This window comes from Dermochelys coriacea, chromosome 3, assembly GCF_009764565.3.
Source record: "Dermochelys coriacea isolate rDerCor1 chromosome 3, rDerCor1.pri.v4, whole genome shotgun sequence".
Classification (NCBI taxonomy): Eukaryota; Metazoa; Chordata; order Testudines; family Dermochelyidae; genus Dermochelys; species Dermochelys coriacea.
Genome location: NC_050070.1, coordinates 187,972,887 through 187,983,179, shown reverse-complemented (window position 1 = coordinate 187,983,179; position 10,293 = coordinate 187,972,887).

The window sequence follows — 10,293 nt, the reverse complement described above, 5'->3', positions numbered from 1 at the left end:
GCCGGGGGGAGAGGTGTGAAGAGAGCAAAGTAAAGAATATGTCCATGGCACAAACAGGGATGTTAATTTTTCTGTTTGTTAAACATCTCTTCTGTTTTTGTTAAGGTAGCTGAATAGTAAAATCTGAACAATGTTTTTGGAGAAAACCTTCCTTGTAAAAATGTTGGGTCTGATTCACATCTCACCAGCATAGGTTTTACACTGGTATAGCTCCTTTGACTTCAGTAGAGTCAGTCTTGATTTACATTATGCTTTGTTGTTGGACCATGTGGGCTGACTGCCAGCTCTCAGACCCTACTTAATAAATTAAAAGCAACATTCACAAATAATTGGAATCCAGAGGCTATATAATCTGTTTGATGCATTTTAAGAGAAAAAACTCTTGCACAGGAAAAAAAGTGGCCAGTCAAGTAAAGTGCCTGAAGCTTTAAGAGTAGTAGAGGTTTGATTCTCTGAAACTCACAGGTGTTATTCCATTGACTTCACTAGAGTTATTCCTGATTTATAGTAGCATGAGAGGAGAATCAAACCTGGATTTTTGAAACCATGGACACATCAGTGGTTGCTTATTCATCTTTGATCTAGGCTTATTCATTATACTAAGCATTTTCATGTGGATGGTCAATGCCTCTTCCTATGGGATTGTCACATAAATATTTTGTCTAGTCAGTTGCTGATTCTGGAGCACAGGGGAAAGATCTTTATAAGTGGAACAATCTATAGTACTTCTTTCAAACATATATGAATGCTTTCACAAAGAAATGTCCTCCACTTTCCTGAATGCTGTGAAGATTTCTAAGCACACAGCCAGAGGGGGAGTATACTCATCAAAGGATCAGGTTTGAAACCCCCAGACTCTCTGGAACCAATGACTTAAACACTGACAGAGATGTCTCTGCCCTCCATACTTCTAAGGTTGATAAAATGTGCTCCATGACCTCAGCTCATTGTTGCTGCCTTTTTACAGTATTCCCCCATGGCTATTGAGGAACAGGTTGCAGTCATCTATGCTGGTGTAAGAGGTTACTTAGACAAATTGGAGCCCAGCAAAATCACCAAATTTGAGAGTGCTTTCCTAGCCCACATTCTGAGCCGGCAACAAACCCTTCTAGTCACAATCAGGACTGATGGGAAGATCTCTGAACAAACAGACGCCAAGCTGAAAGAAGTAGTCACAAAATTCCTGGCTACTTTTGAAGCATAAATACTTAGCTGTTCTAACATGCCACACTGTTTGTCACTGATAATTCTAGGGCTCAAACTCCATTGTTCAGAAGTTTAAAGTATGTGTGACTTGACTGTACAGATATCTCATTGAGAATAAAAGGTACTGTGGTCTTCAGACCAAGCCTGGCTCTCCTATATCACTGAAATGAGCCCATTAAAATTCCAGGCTCCTTGTTGTTGCCTGGCCCGGCTGTGATATGATTAGAGTGAGCCCTGAGCTTTGCTCTTCAATATGTCTCCCCTACTACTGGCTGCTGTTGCCGCTGGCAGGCTGCTGCTGCCTTGTTATTGCAGCCCTTACATTTAGACTTACTAAGGGTTTAAAAGGTTTCAGAGTAGCAGCCGTGTTAGTCTGTGTCCGCAAAAAGAACAGGAGTACTTGTGGCACCTTAGAGACTAACAAATTTATTAGAGCATAAGCTTTTGTGGGCTCCAGCCCACTTCATTGGATGCATAGAATGGAACATATAGTAAGAAGATAGATATATATATACTGTGACAAAGTTCCGCCTCTACCTTGGTGGGTCTTGCGCTTATTGGAGGATTTGCTTACCTCGGAGATTCACGGCAGCCCTCAGTTTGGCCGTTTTCGTGAACCCACAATCCAGGTCAACTCCTCATGTGTCTCCTCAGGAGTTGGGAGGTTTGGGGGGAACCCAGGCCCACCCTCTACTCCGGGTTCCAGCCCAGGGCCCTGTGGAATGCAGCTGTCTAGAGTGCCTCCTGGAACAGCTGTGCAACAGCTACAACTCCCTGAGCTACTTCCTCCTGGCCTTCTCCTAACACCTTCTTTATCCTCACAATAGGACCTTCCTCCTGGTGTCTGATTATGCTTGTATTCCTCAGTTCTCCAGCAGTACACCTTCTCACTCTCAGCTCCTAGTGCCTCTTGCTTCCAGCTTCTCACACACGTACCACAAACTGAAGTGAGCTCCTTTGTAAACCCAGGTACCCTGATTAGCCTGTCTTAATTGATTCTAGCAGCTTCTTGATTGGCTGCAGTGTTCTAATCAGCCTGTCTGCCTTAATTGTTTCCAGAAAGTTCCTGATTGTTCTGGAACCTTCCCTGTTACCTTACCCAGGGAAAAGGGACCTAGTTAACCTGGGGCTAATATATCTGCCTTCTATCACTCTCCTGTAGCCATCTGGCCTGAACTTGTCACAATACATACAGAGAAGGTGGAAGTTGCCATACAAACTTTAAGAGGCTAATTAATTAAGACGAGCTATTATCAGCAGAAGAAAAAAACTATTGTAGTGATAATCAAGATGGCCCATTTAGACAGTTGACGAGAAGGTGTGAGAATACTTAACTTAGGGAAATAGATTTAATATGTGTAATGACCCAGCCACTCCCAGTCTCTATTCAAACCCAAGTTAATGATATCTAGTTTGCATATTAATTCAAGCTCAGCAGTTTCTCTTACAACAAAGCCCGATGCCAACTCTGTCCACGTATTTATTCAAGTGACACCATCAAAGACCTAATCACACTAGCCACTCCATCAGGGGCTCATTCACCTGCACATCTACCAATGTGATATATGCCATCACATGCCAGCAATGCCCCTAGACCATGTACATTGGCCAAACTGGACAGTCTCTATGCAAAAGAATAAATGGATACAAATCTGACATCAGGAATCATAACATTCAAAAACCGGTAGGAGAACACTTCAACCTCTCTGGCCAATCACTAAAAGATTTAAGGGTGGCAATTTTGCAACAGAAAAGCTTCAAAAACAGACTCCAGTGAGAAACTGCTGAGCTTGAATTAATATGCAAACTAGATACCATTAACTTGAGTTTGAATAGAGACTGGCAGTGGCTGGGTCATTACACATATTGAATCTATTTCCCTATGCTAAGTATCCTCACACCTCTCGTCAACTGTCTTAATGGGCCATCTTAATTATCACTACAAAAGTTTTTTTTCTCCTGCTGATAATAGCTCATCTTAATTAATTAGCTTCTTACAGTTTGTAGGCAACTTCCACCTTCTCTGTATGTATGTATATATATCTTCTTTCTCAATGTTCCATTCTATGCATCCAATGAAGTGGGCTGTAGCCCACGAAAGCTTATGCTCTAATAAATGTGTTAGTCTCTAAGGTGCCACAAGTACTCCTTTTCTTTGGAGCAGGGACCATATTTTTGTTGTGTTTTCACAGCACCTAGCACAATGGGGTCCAGGTCTATAACTGGGGCTTCTAGAGGGTATTGCAACATAAATAATTAATATTAATAATAGGATAATTGGGGAAAGATAAACCAGTACTACAGGTATTGTATATGGGATCCACGATGACTTTAGCATTTTCCCCTGTTTCAGAATTGCTTGCTACATTTTCAATAGTTGGGGTTTTCCTGCAAAAATATGTTAGTATCATATTTACTGTTCAGGTAAAGCTAATGAAAACAAATAACACAGTTCCATAAAGTAATTATAAACCTCGTCCTAAGAAACCTAAATTAAGTTAAGCAAGCACACTCATTTCTTACCATTTCCCCGCTGGCAAAATAATTAGATTGTATTCTTTGTTTTTTTAAAGTGTGCTTAGCATCAACTATTGATTTTATTATAAATACCACTATTGAATAGCCTACTTTTTTTTTGTTGCTTTCAGGTTTTCTGCTATATTCCAGATAGGGGCAAAAGAAAAGCTTACCTAAATAGAATGTGTTCTGCAGAGAAAATGCTGAATGTTCAATGACTCCAGAAATGTTTAATATCCTGACCATGATGATCAGTCTAGTACAACGTGTCTCAAACAGTGGGGTATAGACGACCATTGGCCTGCAGGATCCTTCCTAACTGTCAACGGGGGAGCGTGGGGGAGAAAATGACAGACTGTAACTCAGCCACCAGACCCTCAGACTGTCTGGTAAGGCCATCCCAAGACTCTGGGAGATTGTTGAGCTGCAGCCTGCTGGTCCCAAGTGAATCCCACTACACCACTGGAGAACCACTGGACTCCTGTGGCCATTGAGGTGAAGCATAAAATATGTGGGAACACTTCATACAATGCACAGTCAACCTGTGGAACTCCTTGCCAGAGGATGTTGTGAAGGCCAAGACTATAATAGGGCTAAAAAAAGAACTAGATAAAGTCACGGAGGATAGGACCATCAATGGCTATTAGCAGTGATGGTGTCCCTACCTCTGTTTGCCAGAAGCTGGGAATGGGCAACAGGGGATGGACCACTTGACGATTACCTGTTCTGTTCATTCCCTCTGAAGCACCTGGCATTTTGTTGTGTTTTCACAGCACCTAGCACAATGGGGTCCAGATCTATAACTGGGGCTTCTAGAGGGTATTGCAACATAAATAATTAATATTAATAATAGGATAATTGGGGCAAGATAAACCAGTACTACAGGTATTGTAGTATTGGATGACATGATCTGGGATAGAGGAACCTTTGGTCTGACCCAGTATTGCCATTCTTCTGTTCTTATGCAGTTAAATATCTTTCAAAAGGGGAACCCTGCTTGTTGGTACAAGACAGGATACTTCCTTGAAAACTGCACGTCTGTGTTTTGTTCTGGATCTTTTGCTTTTCAGGATTCTCTTTGGCTTGGGAACTTGTCTGGCTTTTTCTAGCATAGCCCATGTTTTTGTAGGAGATGCTGAGCTATATTGATCTTAAAACTGTAAGAGGATTCTAATTCTAAACCAGCCTGTTTTGAGCTTGACCTACATACACAAACAAAAGTGGTTTGCTTGACATTTTCTTAATCTTCATGCTCTCCATAGAACCTTTATGTAGATTTTTTTTCCTTTACATGAATCAGGTTGGTGTTCATGATGTAGAATTTCAAGGCTGGCTCATAAGGAAATGTCCCATGGTTCTTTTTTTTTCTATCCATGATAGTCTTCCCTTAAGAACTTCAAAGAAAAAGATTTAGCAAGTTGCTTCCCTCTGATAAGTCTTTGCTTTACCAGTTGGAGGGATTCTTGGCAGCCAGCTGAAGAATCCAGCTCTTGGTCTCTCCTCCTGTCCAGCTGGTTTTTTGCATATGGAAGGAGTTTGTTTTATGTGATGAGTTTCTTTATTCAGTTTTGATGGGTGGTTCATCATTGGCTGGTCCCCTTTTCAAAAAGCCAGTTTGTGCCAATCAGAATACAATGCTTACTTACTAGTGAGAGCAGAGGTGGTTCAATAAGAATAGAGGTTGGGCTTCGTCTATTCCCTTTTCATAGTTCAATGAGAACACTGGGCATTTCTTTTGCATCTTTATGTTTGTAACTGCATGCTGTGTAACTGTGGGATTTGTTCCCAGAAACTAAGGTCCATTTTAAACCTCTATTTGCAAATGTCTTGGGACATCCCTCTTGCTTCTTGTAGATGTTTAAGCATTTGATGAACACCTGCTCTCAGTTTTTCCCAGAATCTCCTATGTGCTATATGCAGTTCTGCAGGTCCTTAGTCTCATAGGAATTACCACACTGCATCAGACCAAGGTCCATGCAGTCCAGTATCCATTATCTGATGGTGGCCTGAACCAGACATTTCAGAGGAAGATGTAAGAACCCCATAGTAGCAAATGTGGGATAATCTGCCCCTTTCATAGGTCTCATCCCAGTCTCTAGCAATTAGAGATTGACTTAAAGCCTGAAGCATAAGGATTAATATCCTCCCACATTTTTTCTAGTATTAATCATAGCTCTGGAATTTCCCACTATCCCTATAAATGTCTAATCCCCTTTTTTGAATATTGCTATATTCTTGGCCTCAATGACTTCCTGTGGCAGTGAGTTCCATGCAGCGAGTTAATTACACATTGTGTGAAAAAGTATTTCCTTTTATTGGTTTTGAATTTCCCCACTTTTAGTTTCATTAAATGCCCCTTTATTCTTGGGTAGACCATTCATTATTTTTATATACTTGATCATGTCCTCTATTATTCATCTCCTCCCTAAGGTAAACAATCACAGCGTCTTCAATCTTTCTTTGTATGAGAGCTTTGCTCTGGATCATTCTCTTTGCCTTCTCTGAAGCTCCACTAGTTCTGCAACATCCTTTTTGAGTTGGGGTGACCAATACAGCACATGGTATTGCAGATCAAGCTGCACCATTGAATTACGAATACAGACTAACACGGCTGCTACTCTGAAACCTGTCATAAAGGCTTTAGAGGCTGCAGCAGTAGCAATGTCAAGAATGAAGGTTAACCAACACTTTCCATTATCAGATGCCATTTTAAATTGTTTATAACTTTGCCAAACCTTTTTTTTCATAGATCACAGATCCAGAAACGGCTATTGTGATCATGTAGTCTGTCCTCCTGTATAACACAGGCAATAGAACTTGCCCAAAATAATTCCTAGAGCAGAGCTTTTAGAAAAAAAAACCCATCTAATCTTGATTTCATCCAATCATGATCCTTGGTAAATTGTTCCAGTAGTTAATTATTCTCAATGTTAAAAATTGACACTTTATTTATAGTTCAAATTTGTCTAGGTTCAACTTCCAGCACTGGGTCATGTTATACCTTTTTCTGCTAGATTGAAGAGCACATTATTAAATATTTGTTCCTCATGTAAGTACTTACAGTCTGTAATCAAGTCACCCATTAGCCTTCTCTTTGTTAAAATAAATTGATTGAGCTCCTTGAGTCTATCAATATGAGGCATGTTTTCTAATCCTTTAATTTCTCTTGTGGCTTTTTTTCTGAACCTTCTCCCATTTATCAACTTCCTTCTTGAATTGTGGACACCAGAATTGGATACAGTATTCCAACAGCGGCTGTGCTGGTGCCAAACAGAGAGAAGAAATAACTCTACTCTTACTTGAGATTCCTGTTTATTTATCTAAGAATTTACATTTAGCAATATTAAAACACATATTGTTTGTTTGTATCCAGTTTACCAAGCCATCCAGATTGCTCTGTATCAGTGACCTAGCCTCTTCATTAATTACCACTTATGTTTTTATCCAGATCACTGATTAAAATGTTAGATAGCAGAGGGCCAAGGACCAATCCCTTCAGGTTCCAACTAGAAACACATCCATTCAATGATGATTCCCCATTACAATTACATTTCGAGACCTATCAATTAGCCAGTTTTTATATACTTCATGTGTGCCATGTTAATTTGATATCTTGCTGTTTTTTAACCAAACTGTCATGCAGTACCAGTCAAATGTCTTACAGAAGTCTGAATATATTATATTAGCACTATTACCTTTATCTTCCAAACTTGTAACCTCATTTAAAAAAAACACACGTATTTTCCATGAACGCATGCTGATTGGCAATAATTATATTATACTCCTTTAATTCTTTATTGATCAAGTTCCATATTAGTCCATTCATTATCTCACCTGGAATTAATGTCAGACTGACAGACCTGTAATTACCTGGGTCATCCTATTTATCCTTTTAAAATATTGGCACAATATTTGATTTTCTCAAAGTCTTTTGGAATTTCCCCAGTGTTCCAAGACTTACTGACTATCAACATTAACAGTTCAGCAAGCTCCTCAGCCAGCTCTTTTAAAACTCTTGGATTAAATTTATCTGGAGCTGCTGATTCAAAATACCTAACAAAACTCTAAAATAACCTACATTCATGCTAATAAACTTACAGAGATCACTCCACCCGCAACTCTAACAAGGGCTCTGGTAGGAATCTCTCCTTCAAAGCCACAAAGGGGTGTTTTTTTGTTTTTGTTTGTTTGGTTGGTTGGTTGGTTACAAGTTCATAAAAGCCTTACCTCAGAACTAACACTCTCATGAATAGGTTAGTCTTTCCTTTCTATAGCTTGAGCCTTTGATTTTGAGACTCCAGAAACAGGTGATCAGCAGACAATGGTCCTATGCTCAGAATCTTGCTTCAAAACACTGGGTTTTTGCACCATGGGAGGTGTAGAATTTGCATTCACTTCCCCCAAGAGACTCCTGAGGCAAACTACTTGACAGTGTTTGTCCCAAAATAACAGTGTGTCTGTCAAGTACACACAATACAGTCCTTTGAAGTTCTTAACACTAACCAGGGTTCACATCATATCTGCCACCTAGAGAGGTTACATACAGTCCCAGCCCACAATAGTACCTAAACTTTGCATTTAATACAATGGACTCCAAAGAGACCTAAACTTAATTCAGTATGTTTTTTTCAAGGATATTGCAGGAAATTGCCATATCTCTCACAATGATATCATATGGGTTTTTTCCCCAATCACAGAACAGATATATTTATTAACACTTCTACATTTTCTGCATTATTATTGAAAATTCTACCATTTTCAATTCGTAATGAACCAATACCATGGTTAGTATTCTTTTTATTCCTAGTACTCTTTAAAACGTCTTTTTATTCTTCTTAACTCTGATGGCCATCAGGTTCGCCATTTGTCCCCTTGCTTCCCTTATCAGTGTTCTGCAATCAACTTTTTTCCATTTGCTCTCTCTCTCTTTCTATGTATATACAGCTATAGATATAGATAATAAACTTAACTTAACTGTTTAGGGTTACATATTCTGTGCCAGGTGTCTGCCTCAGACAATTTTTGGTGGGGTGAAGGATGGGGAAAGAGAGAACAGAGTTTGCTCTAAAAAAGCCCAGCTATTTCTGAGAATGAGATAAGGAGGAAATATGCTGTTTAACCCATGTTTAAAAATTCTTATAATTATTTTGTTGAGAATATCTGGCACTTTCAGGCTTTGGAGTATGGATTGAAATTTGGCAGAGGGGGCACCCTGGAATCAGGGATATACCTTCTATCATCCCTGTGAATATCTGCCTAGTGGTTAAAATCTTGTGGTCTCCTCTAATCATCTATGGAATCCCTTGTGGTTCCTCTCAGTCCTCCGTGTGATTCCTCATGGTTCTTCTCAGTCCTCTATGCAATCCCTTTTCTGCAGGATTCCTCATTGTCCCTCCTCTGTGGAGTCCTTTGTGGCACCTTTCTTTATTCTTCTCTTTTATCACTTTTCTTCCTCTCTCTTCACATAGCTGTCCCTGCAGACCTCAAACCAGTTCTTGAATGAGGGTATCCCAGCTTTCCTCAGGCTCACTTGTCTCTGGTATTTACTGAAGTTAGAATGTTGTGGGGCTGCCAGGCATCAACTGGGTATGAGCTGCTTACAGCACAGCACTGTTGCATCATCTCCAGTAGTTAAAGACTGTATCATAATGCATACACACAAAGGGGCCGAACTGAGGTAGCAAAGACAAGTCTTCACTTTGAAGCCTTAATGGTCTTTTAACACATTTTTTGCAGTGTAATTATCATATACTCTGTATTGTTCTCTATACCATCCTTTATGCATCCTAACATCTAGTTAGCTTTCTTTATCACAGCTGCATATGGAGTAGAGGTCTTCACTGAGCTGTCTACAATGATGCCCCGTTCCCAATACTAAGTTGATACAGTTCATTTAGAACCCTGTGAAAAGCACATATGGAGTTAAATTTATTCCTCTGAGGTGGATTACTTTAAATTTATCAAAAAGAAAAGGAGTACTTGTGGCACCTTAGAGACTAACAAATTTATTAGAGCATAAGCTTTCGTGAGCTACAGCTCACTTCATCGGATGCATTTCATGAAGTGAGCTGTAGCTCACGAAAGCTTATGCTCTAATAACTTTGTTAGTCTCTAAGGTGCCACAAGTACTCCTTTTCTTTTTGCGAATACAGACTAACACGGCTGCTATTCTGAAACCTTTAAATTTATCAACACTGAGTTTCATTTCCTCATCATGTTGCCCATCCACCTAGCTTAGTTAGGTCCCTCTGAAGTTCCTCATAGTCTTCTCTGTTCCCGACTAACCTAAATAACTTTGCATCATCTGTTAATTTTGCTACCTCACTATTTACCCCCTTCCGGATCATTAATAAATGAAGCTATGCAAATGATAGATTTTTCAATTCATAGTATCCTAGAATCATAGGATTGGAAGGGACCTCAAGAGGTCATCTAGTCCAGTCCTGCACTCAAGGCAGGATTAAGTATTATCTAGACCATCCCTGACAGATGTTTGTCCAACCTGTTCTTAAAAATCCCCAATGGAGATTACACAACCTCCCTAGGCAATTTATTCCAGTGCTTAACCAC